The sequence below is a fragment of the Pseudorca crassidens genome, chromosome 6 (assembly GCF_039906515.1).
Source record: "Pseudorca crassidens isolate mPseCra1 chromosome 6, mPseCra1.hap1, whole genome shotgun sequence".
Lineage (NCBI taxonomy): Eukaryota > Metazoa > Chordata > Mammalia > Artiodactyla > Delphinidae > Pseudorca > Pseudorca crassidens.
The window spans coordinates 96,987,139-97,002,790 of record NC_090301.1 but is presented as its reverse complement, the minus strand read 5'-3'; the positions used below and the strand labels follow the sequence as shown (position 1 = coordinate 97,002,790).

Below are 15,652 nucleotides of genomic sequence, written 5' to 3'. Positions count from 1 at the left end.
TCAAACTTTGGGGTGGCTGTGTCTTTTTGATTTTAATTTCCCTAAGCTATAGGACCATAAGTGGAAGTGCCCTAGGCTCTGTTGATTTGTTTTTTAGATGTTTCAGGAAACACCATACACTCCTCCCAAGTGTCTCTTGGCAATTTACATCCCGCCCATCAGCATAACAAGGCTCCCAGTTCTCCATGGCCTGTCCTGCCTTTCTGGATTTTACACTTTTTTCAGATGGCCCTTTTGACTGGGGGGAAGTGAGACTTCATTGTAGTGCAGATTTCCTTTGCAAGCTTGCTTGGTTGGCCAAAAAGTGCGTATGCGTTTTTTCCTGAATATATTCAGGAAAAAACGCATACGCCCTTTTTGGCCAAGTGCATCATTGTGGACGTTCTGCCTCTTTTCCTATGCTTTCAATGCAATTCCAGTCTACCTCCTGAAATCGGTTTCCTGCAATTCTGCCCCGCTTTCAAGTCCTCTTGGCAGCCTTACTTCAGTATATTTTTGGACGATAGCTGTCATTTATAACTCTGCAGGTTTGTGCATTACAGTGCCCCTGAGCTCCTTTCTTCAACTCGCTTTCTTGTGAGCTGGCCGCAACACCGCAGCATGGCTTCAGGCCCTAATCTGGTTCCGGCACGGCACGCTGAGCCTTTGGTTAATTCCTCTTCCTGGTGGGAAATGAGAGTTAAATTTGCCCCTCCAGACACCTCCAGCTAGTCTCTCATTGGTTCTCCCTATTCCTGTTCATCTTCCGCAGAAATTGCAAACTGGGCCAAACAGGAGGTTAAAGGCACTGACTCTCCAAGTCGGGAGAGTGTTAGTAAAGTGTCTGGAATGTTGCACCCGAGTACCAGGGGAGGAAAACTGAGACATATTTGAACACGTCTCCCGATCACATGGTTGATCATACTCTAGGTTCCACATGCATATTTTAGCTGAAGGAAGAATACCTTAAACCTGGGTAGTTGAAACCCGTGGAATGGGTACCATGCAATATGACTTCAAAGGGTCTTCATTTGCTCACCGAACCTCTCCAATCCTATCACTGCTGCGTTTATGCCCCTGTACACACGCTTGATTCTCTTTTGGAGACATAGCAATCCCTAGGTTTTAAGTTACTTACTAGTCAGGTACATTCTTAGGCGTTTAATATGTGGTGTTGAGTCCATTTCGTTGAGCAAGGAGTAGCTCTTGTCTATTCCATATTTGGCTTAAGGAACTTTATCTGTGCTCATTTCAATCTCTGGTTTTATGCAGCACCCCAACTCACCTTTCCCCTTAAGCAAGCATAAGTTGGTTTTCTAAATTTGAGACCCTGTTCTGTTCTGTAATTCAGTTCCTGTGTAGCCAAGTTTACATTCCGTGTATTACTGATATCTTATGATGTTTCTTTTTCTGTGTGACTTATTTCAGTTAGAATCATCATACCTGAATCCACTCATTGTGCTGCTAAGGGCCTGATGACATAGATTTCATTGCTGAGTGATATTGCTTTGTAAGTAAATACCACAGCTTCTTTATCCATTTTTCGCTTTCTGCGATGTTGAACTTGTACTGTAAACGATGTTCTTGTAAACAGAGCCGTCCCAAACTTTGGGGTGGCTGTGTCTTTTTGATTTTAATTTCCCTAAGCTATAGGACCATAAGTGGAAGTGCCCTAGGCTCTGTTGCTTTGTTTTTTAGATGTTTCAGGAAACACCATACACTTCTCCCGAGTGTCTGTTGGCAATTTACATCCCGCCCATCAGCATAACAAGGCTCCCAGTTCTCCATGGCCTGTCCTGCCTTTCTGGATTTTACACTTTCTCCAGATGGCCCTTTTGACGGGAAGGAAGTGAGACTTCATTGTAGTGCAGATTTCCTTTGCAAGCTTGCTTGGTTGGCCAAAAAGGGCGTATGCGTTTTTTCCTGAATATATTCAGGAAAAAACGCATACGCCCTTTTTGGCCAAGTGCATCATTGTGGACGTTCTGCCTCTTTTCCTATGCTTTCAATGCAATTCCAGTCTACCTCCTGAAATCGGTTTCCTGCAATTCTGCCCCGCTTTCAAGTCCTCTTGGCAGCCTTACTTCAGTATATTTTTGGACGATCGCTGTCATTTATAACTCTGCAGGTTTGTGAATTACAGTGCCCCTTAGCTACTTTCTTCAACTCGCTTTCTTGTGACCTGGACGCAACACCGCAGGATGGCTTCAGTCCCTAATCTGGTTCCGGCACGGCACGCTGAGCCTTTGGTTATTTCCTCTTCCTGGTGGAAAATGAGAGTTAAATTTGCCCGTCCAGACACCTCCAGCTAGTCTCTCATTGGTTCTCCCTATTCCTGTTCATCTTCCGCAGAAATTGCAAACTGGGCCAAACAGGAGGTTAAAGGCACTGACTCTCCAAGTGGGGAGAGTGTTAGTAAAGCGTCTGGAATGTTGCACCCGAGTACCAGGGGAGGAAAACTGAGACATATTTGAACACGTCTCCCTTTCACACAGTTGATCATACTCTGGGTTCTACATGCATGATTTAGCTCAAGGAAGAATACCTTAAATCTGGAGAGTTGAGACCCGTGGAATGGGTACCATGCAATATGACTTCAAAGGGTCTTCATTTGCTCACCGAACCTCTCCAATCCTATCACTGCTGCGTTTATGCCCCTGTACATACGATTGATTCTCTTTTGGAGACATAGCAATCCATAGGTTTTAAGATACTTACTAGTCAGGTACATTCTTAGGCGTTTAATATGCGGTGTTGAGTCCATTTCATTGAGCAAGGAGTAGCTCTTGTCTATTCCATATTTGGCTTAAGGAACTTTATCTGTGCTCATTTCAATCTCTGGTTTTATGCAGCACCCCGACTCACCTTTCCTCTTAAGCAAGCATAAGTTGGTTTTCTAAATTTGAGACCCTGTTCTGTTTTGGAATTCAGTTCCTGTGTAGCCAAGTTTACATTCCGTGTATTAGTGATATCTTATGATGTTTCTTTTTCTGTGTGACTTATTTCAGTTAGAATCATCGAACCTGAATCCACTTATTATGCTGCTATGGGCCTGATGACATAGATTTCATTGCTGAGTGATACTGCATTGTACGTAAGTACCACAAGTTCTTTATCCATTTTTCACTTTCTGTGATACTGAACTTGTACGGTAAACGAGGTTCTTGTAAACAGAGGCGTCCCAAACTTTGGGGTGGCTGTGTCTTTTTGATTTTAATTTCCCTAAGCTATAGGACCATAAGTGGAAGTGCCCTAGGCTCTCTTGCTGTGTTTTTTAGATATTTCAGGAAACACCATACACTTCTCCCGAGTGTCTGTTGGCAATTTACATCCCGCCCATCAGCATAACAAGGCTCCCAGTTCTCCATGACCTTTCCTGCCTTTCTGGATTTTACACTTTTTTCAGATGGCCCTTTTAACTGGGGGGAAGTGAGACTTCATTGTAGTGCAGATTTCCTTTGCAAGTTTGCTTGGTTGGCCAACAAGTGCGTATGCGTTTTTTCCTGAATATATTCAAGAAAAAATGCATACGCCCTTTTTGGCCAAGTGCATCATTGTGGACGTTCTGCCTCTTTTCCTATGCTTTCAATGCAATTCCAGTCTACCTCCTGAAATCGGTTTCCTGCAATTCTGTCCCGCTTTCAAGTCCTCTTGGCAGCCTAACTTCAGTATATTTTTGGACGATAGCTGTCATTTATAACTCTGCCGGTTTGTGCATTACAGTGCCCCTGAGCTACTTTCTTCAAATCGCTTTCTTGTGACCTGGCCGCAACACCGCAGGATGGCTTCAGGCCCTAATCTGGTTCCGGCATGGCACGCTGAGCCTTTGGTTAATTCCTCTTCCTGGTGGGAAATGAGAGTTAAATTTGCCCGTCCAGACACCTCCAGCTAGTCTCTCATTGGTTCTCCCTATTCCTGTTCATCTTCCGCAGAAATTGCAAACTGGTCCAAACAGGAGGTTAAAGGCGCTGACTCTCCAAATGGGGAGAGTGTTAGTAAAGCGTCTGGAATGTTGCACCCGAGTACCAGGGTACGAAAACTGAGACATATTTGAACACGTCTCCCGATCACATGGTTGATCATACCCTAGGTTCCACATGCATGTTTTAGCTGAAGGAAGAATACCTTAAACCTGGGTAGTTGAAACCCGTGGAATGGGTACCATGCAATATGACTTCAAAGGGTCTTCATTTGCTCACCGAACCTCTCCAATCCTATCACTGCTGCGTTTATACCCCTGTACACATGCTTGATTCTCTTTCGGAGACATAGCAATCCATAGGTTTTAAGATACTTACTAGTCAGTACATTCTTAGGCGTTTAATATGGGGTGTTGAGTCCATTTCGTTGAGCAAGGAGTAGCTCTTGTCTATTCCATATTTGGCTTAAGGAACTTTATCTGTGCTCATTTCAATCTCTGGTTTTATGCAGCACCCCAACTCACCTTTCCCCTTAAGCAAGCATAAGTTGGTTTTCTAAATTTGAGACCCTGTTCTGTTCTGTAATTCAGTTCCTGTGTAGCCAAGTTTACATTCCGTGTATTAGTGATATCTTATGATGTTTCTTTTTCTGTGTGACTTATTTCAGTTAGAATCATCGTACCTGAATCCACTCATTATGCTGCTACGGGCCTGGTGACAGAGATTTCATTGCTGAGTGATACTGCTTTGTACGTAAGTTCCACAAGTTCTTTATCCATTTTTCACTTTCTGTGATGTTGAACTTGTAAGGTAAACGAGGTTCTTGTAAACAGAGGCGTCCCAAACTTTGGGGTGGCTGTGTCTTTTTGATTTTAATTTCCCTAAGCTATAGGACCATAAGTGGATGTGCCCTAGGCTCTGTTGCTTTGTTTTTTAAATGTTTCAGGAAACACCATACACTTCTCCCGAGTGTCTGTTGGCAATTTACATCCCACCCATCAGCATAACAAGGCTCCCAGTTCTCCATGGCCTGTCCTGCCTTTCTGGATTTTACACTTTTTTCAGATGGCCCTTTTGACCAGGGGGAAGTGAGACTTCATTGTAGTGCAGATTTCTTTTGCAAGCTTGGTTGGTTGGCCAAAAAGGGCGTATGCGTTTTTTCCCGAATATATTCAGGAAAAAACGCATACGCCCTTTTTGGCCAAGTGCATCATTGTGGACGTTCTACCTCCTTTCCTATGCTTTCAATGCAATTCCAGTCTACCTCCTGAAATCGGTTTCCTGCAATTCTGCCCCGCTTTCAAGTCCTCTTGGCAGCCTTACTTCAGTACATTTTTGGACGATAGCTGTCATTTATAACTCTGCAGGTTTGTGAATTACAGTGCCCCTGAGCTCCTTTCTTCAACTCGCTTTCTTGTGAGCTGGCCGCAACACCGCAGGATGGCTTCAGGCCCTAATCTGGTTCCGGCACGGCACGCTGAGCCTTTGGTTATTTCCTCTTCCTGGTGGGAAATGAGAGTTAAATTTGCCCGTCCAGACACCTCCAGCTAGTCTCTCATTGGTTCTCCCTATTCCTGTTCATCTTCCACAGAAATTGCAAACTGGGCCAAACAGGAGGTTAAAGGGACTGACTCTCCAAGTTGGGACAGTGTTAGTAAAGCGTCTGGAATGTTGCACCCGAGTACCAGGGTACGAAAACTGAGACATATTTGAACACGTCTCCCGTTCACACGGTTGATCATACTCTGGGTTCCACATGCATGTTTTAGCTGAAGGAAGAATACCTTAAACCTGGGTAGTTGAAACCCGTGGAATGGGTACCATGCAATATGACTTCAAAGGGTCTTCATTTGCTCACCGAACCTCTCCAATCCTATCACTGCTGCGTTTATGCCCCTGTACACACCCTTGATTCACTTTTGGAGACATAGCAATCCATAGGTTTTAAGATACTTACTAGTCAGGTACATTCTTAGGCGTTTAATATGGGGTGTTGAGTCCATTTCATTCAACAAGGAGTAGCTCTGGTCTATTCCATATTTGGCTTAAGTTACGTTATCTGTGATCATTTCAATCTCTGGTTTTATGCAGCACCCCAACTCACCTTTTCTCTTAAGCAAACATAAGTTGGTTTTCTAAATTTGAGACCCTGTTCTGTTTTGGAATTCAGTTCCTGTGTAGCCAAGTTTACATTCCGTGTATTAGTGATATCTTATGAAGTTTCTTTTTCTGTGTGACTTATTTCAGTTAGAATCATCGTACCTGAATCCACTCATTGTGCTGCTAAGGACCTGATGACATAGATTTCATTGCTGAGTGATACTGCATTGTACGTAAGTACCACAAGTTCTTTATCCATTTTTCACTTTCTGTGATACTGAACTTGTATGGTAAACGAGGTTCTTGTAAACAGAGGCGTCCCAAACTTTGGGGTGGCTGTGTCTTTTTGATTTTAATTTCCCTAAGCTATAGGACCATAAGTGGAAGTGCCCTAGGCTCTGTTGCTTTGTTTTTTAGATGTTTCAGGAAACACCATACACTTCTCCCGAGTGTCTGTTGGCAATTTACATCCCGCCCATCAGCATAACAAGGCTCCCAGTTCTCCATGGCCTGTCCTGCCTTTCTGGATTTTACACTTTTTTCAGATGGCCCTTTTGACCAGGGGGAAGTGAGACTTCATTGTAGTGCAGATTTCCTTTGCAAGCTTGGTTGGTTGGCCAAAAAGGGCGTATGCGTTTTTTCCCGAATATATTCAGGAAAAAACGCATACGCCCTTTTTGGCCAAGTGCATCATTGTGGACGTTCTACCTCTTTTCCTATGCTTTCAATGCAATTCCAGTCTACCTCCTGAAATCGGTTTCCTGCAATTCTGCCCCGCTTTCAAGTCCTCTTGGCAGCCTTACTTCAGTATATTTTTGGACGATAGCTGTCATTTATAACTCTGCAGGTTTGTGAATTACAGTGCCCCTGAGCTCCTTTCTTCAACTCGCTTTCTTGTGAGCTGGCCGCAACACCGCAGGATGGCTTCAGGCCCTAATCTGGTTCCGGCACGGCACGCTGAGCCTTTGGTTATTTCCTCTTCCTGGTGGGAAATGAGAGTTAAATTTGCCCGTCCAGACACCTCCAGCTAGTCTCTCATTGGTTCTCCCTATTCCTGTTCATCTTCCACAGAAATTGCAAACTGGGCCAAACAGGAGGTTAAAGGGACTGACTCTCCAAGTTGGGACAGTGTTAGTAAAGCGTCTGGAATGTTGCACCCGAGTACCAGGGTACGAAAACTGAGACATATTTGAACACGTCTCCCGTTCACACGGTTGATCATACTCTGGGTTCCACATGCATGTTTTAGCTGAAGGAAGAATACCTTAAACCTGGGTAGTTGAAACCCGTGGAATGGGTACCATGCAATATGACTTCAAAGGGTCTTCATTTGCTCACCGAACCTCTCCAATCCTATCACTGCTGCGTTTATGCCTCTGTACACACGCTTGATTCTCTTTTGGAGACATAGCAATCCATAGGTTTTAAGATACTTACTAGTCAGGTACATTATTAGGCGTTTAATATGGGGTGTTGAGTCCATTTCATTCAGCAAGGAGTAGCTCTTGTCTATTCCATATTTGGCTTAAGGAACGTTATCTGTGATCATTTCAATCTCTGGTTTTATGCAGCACCCCAACTCACCTTTTCTCTTAAGCAAACATAAGTTGGTTTTCTAAATTTGAGACCCTGTTCTGTTTTGGAATTCAGTTCCTGTGTAGCCAAGTTTACATTCCGTGTATTAGTGATATCTTATGAAGTTTCTTTTTCTGTGTGACTTATTTCATTTAGAATCATCGTACCTGAATCCACTCATTATGCTTCTACGGGCCTGATGACATAGATTTCATTGCTGAGTGATACTGCATTGTACGTAAGTACCACAAGTTCTTTATCCATTTTTCACTTTCTGTGATACTGAACTTGTATGGTAAACGAGGTTCTTGTAAACAGAGGCGTCCCAAACTTTGGGGTGGCTGTGTCTTTTTGATTTTAATTTCCCTAAGCTATAGGACCATAAGTGGAAGTGCCCTAGGCTCTGTTGCTTTGTTTTTTAGATGTTTCAGGAAACACCATACACTTCTCCCGAGTGTCTGTTGGCAATTTACATCCCGCCCATCAGCATAACAAGGCTCCCAGTTCTCCATGGCCTGTCCTGCCTTTCTGGATTTTACACTTTTTTCAGATGGCCCTTTTGACCGGGGGGAAGTGAGACTTCATTGTAGTGCAGATTTCCTTTGCAAGTTTGCTTGGTTGGCCAAAAAGGGCGTATGCGTTTTTTCCTGAATATATTCAGGAAAATACGCATACGCCCTTTTTGGCCAAGTGCATCATTGAGGACGTTCTGCCTCTTTTCCTATGCTTTCAATGCAATTCCAGTCTACCTCCTGAAATCGGTTTCCTGCAATTCTGCCCCGCTTTCAAGTCCTCTTGGCAGCCTTACTTCAGTATATTTTTGGACGATAGCTGTCATTTATAACTCTGCAGGTTTGTGAATTACAGTGCCCCTGAGCTCCTTTCTTCAACTCGCTTTCTTGTGAGCTGGCCGCAACACTGCAGGATGGCTTCAGGCCCTAATCTGGTTCCGGCACGGCACGCTGAGCCTTTGGTTATTTCCTCTTCCTGGTGGGAAATGAGAGTTAAATTTGCCCGTCCAGACCCCTCCAGCTAGTCTGTCATTGGTTCTCCCTATTCCTGTTCATCTTCCGCAGAAATTGCAAACTGGGCCAAACAGGAGGTTAAAGGGACTGACTCTCCAAGTGAAGAGAGTGTTAGTAAAGCGTCTGGAATGTTGCACCCGAGTACCAGGGTACGAAAACTGAGACATATTTGAACACGTCTCCCGTTCACATGGTTGATAATACTCTGGGTTCCACATGCATGTTTTAGCTGAAGGAAGAATACCTTAAACCTGGGTAGTTGAAACCCGTGGAATGGGTACCATGCAATATGACTTCATAGGGTCTTCATTTGCTCACCGAACCTCTCCAATCCTATCACTGCTGCGTTTATGCCCCTGTACACACGCTTGATTCTCTTTTGGAGACATAGCAATCCATAGGTTTTAAGATACTTACTAGTCAGGTACATTCTTAGGCGTTTAATATGCGGTGTTGAGTCCATTTCGTTGAGCAGGGAGTAGCTCTTGTCTATTCCATATTTGGCTTAAGGAACTTTATCTGTGCTCATTTCAAACTCTAGTTTGATGCAGCACCCCAACTCACCTTCCCCCTTAAGCAAGCATAAGTTGGTTTTCTAAACTTGAGACCCTGTTCTGTTTTGTAATTCAGTTCATGTGTAGCCAAGTTCACATTCTGTGTATTAGTGATACCTTATGATGTTTCTTTTCTGTTTGACTTATTTCAGTTCGAATCATCATACCTGAATCTACTCATTATGGTGCTACGGGCCTGATGACATAGATTTCATTGCTGAGTGTTATTGCATTGTACGTAAGTACCACAACTTCTTTATCCATTTTTCACTTTTTGCGATATTGAACTTGTACGGTAAACGAGGTTCTTGTAAACAGAGCCGTCCCAAACTTTGGGGTGGCTGTGTCTTTTTGATTTTAATTTCCCTAAGCTATAGGACCATAAGTGGAAGTGCCCTAGGCTCTGTTGCTTTGTTTTTTAGATGTTTCAGGAAACACCATACACTTCTCCCGAGTGGCTGTTGGCAATTTACATCCCGCCCATCAGCATAAGAAGGCTCCCAGTTCTCCATGGCCTGTGGTGCCTTTATGGATTTTACACTTTTTTCAGATGGCCCTTTTGACCCGGTGGAAGTAAGAGTTCATTGTAGTGCAGATTTCCTTTGCAAGCTTACTTGGTTGGCCAAAAAGGGCGTATGCGTTTTTTCCTGAATATATTCAGGAAAAAACGCATACGCCCTTTTTGGCCAAGTGCATCATTGTCGAGGTTCTGACTCTCTTCATATGTTTTCAATGCAATTCCAGTCTACCTACTGAAATCGGTTTCCTGCAATTCTGCCTTGCTTTCAATGCCTCTTCATAGCCTTACCTCAATATATTTTTTGAAAATAGTTGGCCTTTATAACTCTGCAGGTTTTTGAATTGCAGTGGCCCTTAGCTCCATTTTTCAGCTCTTATTTTTGTGGTCTTGCCCCATAACCACAGGATTCCTTGAAGCCCTATTTTTCTTCTGGGGCACCTTGCTGTGCCTTTGGTTAATTCTTCTTACTGATGTGACATTAGAGTGACATGTGCCCATTGAAACCGCTACAGCTAGTTTCTCACTGGTTCCCCCTATTCCCATTCATCCTCCGCACTAACTGCAGACTGTGCAATACCAGAACTTAAAGGCATTGACTCTCCATGTGGGGATGTTGTTAGTAAAGTGGCTGGAATGTCGATCCGGAGCCCCAGGAGAGGAAAAATGAGGTGCGTTTTAGAAACCTTTCCCGATCATATGGTATACCAGTCGCTGGGTTTCCCAAGCATGGTTTAGCTGTAGGAAGATTCCCTTCAACCTGGAGTGTTGGGACCCTTGGAATGAGTAGCATGAAGTATTGCATTAAACTTTCGGCAGTTGCTCACCAAAGCTCACCAATCCTCTCAGCCCCAAGTGTCCAGCCTTATGTCTTATCCAGCTGTGGGTTTATATGTGGTCAATCCAGGTTGCATCACAGCCCCTGAGCGAATTTTGTAAGAATTTTTCTCTCTTTCATTGTTTCAGCGTTTTGTTTTTAAAATTTATTTCTATAATGGGGTTTAGCTCATTTTCACTGCTGTGTTTGTGCCGCTCTGCACACACTTGATTCCCTTATGGAGATATATCAATACATGGGTTTTAAGATTCTTATTACTCAGATATATTTCTCTGCGGTGTATAGGGTGTGTTGAGGCCAGTTCATTGAGCAAGGTGTAGATCTTGTCTAATACCTATTTGGTTTATTGAACGGTATCTGTGCTAATTTCAAACTCTGGTTTTATGCATCACCCCACCTCTCCTTTCCCCTTAAGCTGACATAAGTGTGTTTTCTAAATGTGAGACACTGTTCTGTTCTGTAATTCATTTCTTGTGCAGCCATATTTACCCTCCCTCTATAAGTGATATCTTATGATATGTTTCTTTTTCTGTTTGACTTATTTCAAGTAGTATTATCGGACCTAAATCCACTCTTTATCCTTCTACTAGCCTTATTACATTGATTTCATGGTGAAGAGATATTCCATTGTACATAAGTACCACATCTTCTTTATCCATTGTTCTCTTTCCTGGGATATTTAAGGTGTACTGAAGTTGAGGTTCTTGTAAACAGAGTAGCCCTAAACTGTGGTGTGCTTGTGTCTTGTTGATTTTAGACTTCCCTAGATATACTCCCATGATTGGAAGTGTCCTATGCTCTGTAGCTCTGTTTTTTAGATGATTTAGGAACCACCATACACTTCTCCAGAGTGGCTCTCGGCAGTTCACACACTGCCCATCAGCGTATAAAGGCTCCCTGTTCTCCATGGCCTGTCCTGCATTTCTGGTTTTTACAATTTTTTAGGATGGCCCTTTTGACTGGTGGGAAATGAGACTTCTTTGTTGTGCACATTTGCATTGCTTGCTTGCTTCGTTGCCCATAAAGTGCGTATGCGTTTTTTTCCTGGATATAATCAGGAAAAAACGCATACGCCCTTTTGGGCCAACTGCATCATTGTCGAAATTCTGCCGCTTTTCATGTGCGTTAAAGACGAGTCCAATCTATCTCTTGAAATCTGTTTCTTGCAATTCTGTCTTGCATTCAGATCCTCTTCTTTGCCTTACCTCAACATATTTTTGGACGTTAGTTTTCATTTATAACTCTGCAGGTTTGTGAATTGCAGTGACCCTGAGCTCCATTTTTTAAGTTGCTCTTTTGTGAGCTGGCCTCAAACCCGCAGGATTGCTTCAGGCCCTATTTTGGCTCCGGCGAGGCAGGCTGAGCCTTTCTTTAATTCTTATTCTTAATGGGAAATTAGAGTGATATGTGCCCGTCCAAACCCCTACAACTATTCTCTCATTGGTTCCCCCTCTTCCCGTTCATCCTCCTCACAATTTGCAAAATGTGTGAAACAGAAGTTTAAATGTGCTGATTCTCCAAGTGGGGAGATTCTAAGTAGCGTGGCTGGAATGGTGAACAGGAGCACCAGGAGAGGATAAATGAGGTGCATTTTAGACACATCTCCCGATCACATGGTGTACAGTCCTCTGGGTTTTCCATGCATGTTTTAGCTGTAGGAAGATCCCTTGAACCTGCAGATTTGGGACCCATTGAATGGGTACCAGGTAGTATTACTTTAAAGGGTGTGCATTTCCTCACCCAACCTCACATTTCTCTTAGCGCAAACAGTTTCCAGCCTTATGTCTCATCCTGCTGTGGGTCTAGATGTGTTCAATCCATGTTGCATCACCGTCCCTGAGGAAAAGTTGTAAGAGGTTTTCTCTGTCTCTCTGTCGTTTATTTTTTTCAATTTATTACTATATTGGTTACAGCTGATTTTCAAAGCTCTGTTTCTTGCTGCTGTACATCCACTTGATTCACGTACAGAGAGACATCAATAAATTCTTTTTCAGATTCTTACCAGTCGTATATATTCTTTTCCGGTGACTTGAGTGTGCTGAGTGCAGTTCTTTTAGCTACCGTGTAGGCCTTGTTGATTATCAGTTTGGTATTTGGAATGGTATCTTTGCTAATTTCAACCTCCTGGATGATGCCCCACCCCTCCCCACCTTTCCCGTTTAGCAGCCTTATGCGTGTTTTCTACATATTTGACTATGTTTTTGTTTTGTAATTTATTTCATGTGTAGCCATTTTGGATTCCACCTTTAAGTGATAGCTTATGATATGTGTCTTTTTCTTTTTGAATTCTGTCACTTAGAATGATCATACGTAACTCCTCGGGAGTTGTTACAACTGGCCATATTTCATTGATTTCCAGGCTGAATAATATTCCACTCTACCTAAGTACCACATCTCTATCCATTTTTTCCCTCCAGAGACATTTAAGTTATATCCTAGTCGAGGATCTTTTAAACAGAGAGGGGGTAAACATTGGGGTGCCTGTGTCCTCTCGATTTTTGTTTTTCCCAAGATATACGCCCATGAGTGCAAGTGCCCTATGCTCTGTAGCTCATTTTTTAGATGCTTTAGTAAACACAATACACTTCTCCAGAATGGCCGTTGGCAATATACATTTCCACTATAAGTCTCACAGGGCTCCCTCTTCTCGTTGCCCTGTCCTGCATTTCTGTTGTTTACGCTTTATGAGGATGGCTCTTCTGACTGATGTGAAGTGATATCTTTTGTAGTATTGACTTCCAGTGCCCACCTGTTTGGTTGGCTAAAAAAGTGTATGCCCTTTTCTTGAATATATACAGAAAAAAACGCATACACCCTTTTTGGCCAACTGCAATGTTCAGCTCCTTTTCTTGTGCTTAATGGCGAGTCCTTTCTACCTCCTCAAATCCCTTTCCTGCCATTCTCCCTTGCTTACAAGTCCTTTTCTTTGACTTTCCTCAAGACATTTTTCAGTGATGGATATTTTCAACTCTGCAGTTTTGTGAATTTTACTGCCCCTGAGTTCCATTGTTCAACTTGTGTTTATGGGAACTGGCCACAAAGCAGCGGGATTTCCTCAAGCCCTATACTGTTTCCATGGGCAACCCTAGCCTTTGGTCAATTCGTCTTCCTGATTGGAAATTAGAGTGACATGTGCCTGTCTGAACACCTAGGACTTGTCTCTCATTGTTCCTCATCCTTCCGCTTCATCCTCTGGACAAATTCCAAACTGTACGCAACAGGATGTTGACAGTGCTGACATCTCCAAGTGGGGAGACTGTTAGTAAAGACGCTGGAGGGGTGAACCCGAGCACCAGGAGATGAGGAGATGAGATGCCTTTTCCAAACTCTTCCCGATCAGACGGTATACCATCCTCTGGGTGTGACAGACATGTTTTAGCAGTAGGAAGAGTCCCATTCATGTAAGGAGAACACCAGGGCTTTTTCAAAATCAGTGTCTCCCCGAAACCCAAACTGGGGAAGTTTTTAAGCTACGGCTACACATATGTTCATTAAGGGCCTTGGGAAGTAGGCAGAGTCCAAACTTTAGATAATTGAAGTCTTCAGGGTCAGAAGCACTCACCACCAGCTTCCCTTAGGCTACACTTTAACTGTCATTGATAGATGATGTCAATAAAAATATCTATTCTTTTTCAGATTATTTCCCCTTATAGGTTATTGCAAAATGTTGAGTGTAGTTCCCTGTGCTATACAGTAGTTCCTTGTTGATGATCTATTTTATACATAGCAGTGTGTATGTGTTAATTCCAAACTGTTAATTTATCCCTCCTCCCACCTTTCCCCTTTGGTAATAATAAATTATAAGATTTTATACTTCTCAGAAATGGGGGAGCTGAAAGAGAGGTATCATTTTCAATGGAAAAGCATTTAAAACAGGATTGAAGGTTTAACCAAGATTATTAGATGTACATCCTTGGAAAGAAATCACTTCGTTTCTCTAATATTGACCTGACAAATAAGACAAACCTTTTCACTGAACTTGCTTATAAAAAGTAATGGAAATATCAAATGGAAGTGTTAAAAACATCTTATTTTACCCGAGCCTTATACACTGTTCTATGTTAACTACAGTTTGGCTCACACATCTGTTCATTGAGGTTACAATAGTCTCAATTTCTGTTACTGATCCTCCAGAGTGGACCCCAACAAGTGTCCCCCTGCCCAGTGTCATTGGGGCCAACAGATCGAGACTGAGTTTGGTTCACAAGCAAAGGAAACTTTATATTTTGATCAGAGAATGGAGAGGTGAGAGCATGCACTACCCCGTGGGCTGTGGGCTGGGCTGCTGTGTAGAGATCCTGTCAGAGTCAGTGGGAGGGAAGGAGGGGGCGGAGCTCTCGAGGGCCGGGTTGGCTGTAGCTCAGGCTCTATATCGTGGAGTCTGCACTGGGCCCCAGGAGCTGAGGTGTCGACCCAGCCATTCTGCACTAGGAAATCTGGTCTGAAGTGCCGGGTGTGGAACCTCTGCATGCGGGACCCTAGGAGCACGTGAAATTAGACAAAGCACAAAGGATAAAAAAGGTTAGACTTGACTTTATTGCCCAGATTCTATTTTTATCTCCCAGGGATTTTTAATGGGCTTTGCTGGGGACAAACCCCTCCTCTGCTTTTTGTCCCGTTCCTCATTCTTGGAGTGCTGAGGGTGCAGACCCTTCTTCTGTAACTGCTGAGTGCTGAGTTGGGAGCCCTCATACCCTGGGGCGAGGGTCAGAGCTTCTCCCCAGCAGCCTCCCGGTGACGTTGATTGTCCCCAGGACCCCTGCCTCCCTGCTCGTCCACCTGAGCACCAGCATTGGAAGTGTTATAGATTCTAATGACCTTTAAGGGTCCAGGAAAGAGATGTGCAGAGACGCTGTGGGGGCCGGTTTCACCCCGCCCCACATTTGTTTGGCCACCTTAGGCTGACCGTTTCTGCCAGCCTAGATGCTCTGACCAGTAGTCTGCGCTTTCTTCAATTAGGCCCCTGAATTAACGTACAAACAGCACCAGGTGTCAGAGCCCTGCCCGCTCAACTCCCAGACAGTCCAGGGTCAGTGGTGATCAAGGACCATGATGGCCACTGAGTCAACAGCCTTTTGAAGTAAACAGGAGTCCAGCCGGTCTTATTGGCCACCATCATCACGGTGTCTGTAGGCTTTTCTATG

At 43.6% G+C, this 15,652-nt stretch overlaps 1 long non-coding RNA gene across 1 annotated transcript; it reads left to right on the top strand.

Moving 5' to 3' along the window:
• The first annotated feature begins 7,750 nt into the window (after positions 1-7,750).
• LOC137225897 (uncharacterized) lies at positions 7,751-15,097 on the top strand. The gene is made up of 3 exons (XR_010944079.1): positions 7,751-7,808; positions 14,643-14,753; positions 15,074-15,097. It is a non-coding gene; the product is annotated as an uncharacterized lncRNA (long non-coding RNA).
• The last annotated feature ends 555 nt before the right edge of the window (positions 15,098-15,652 follow it).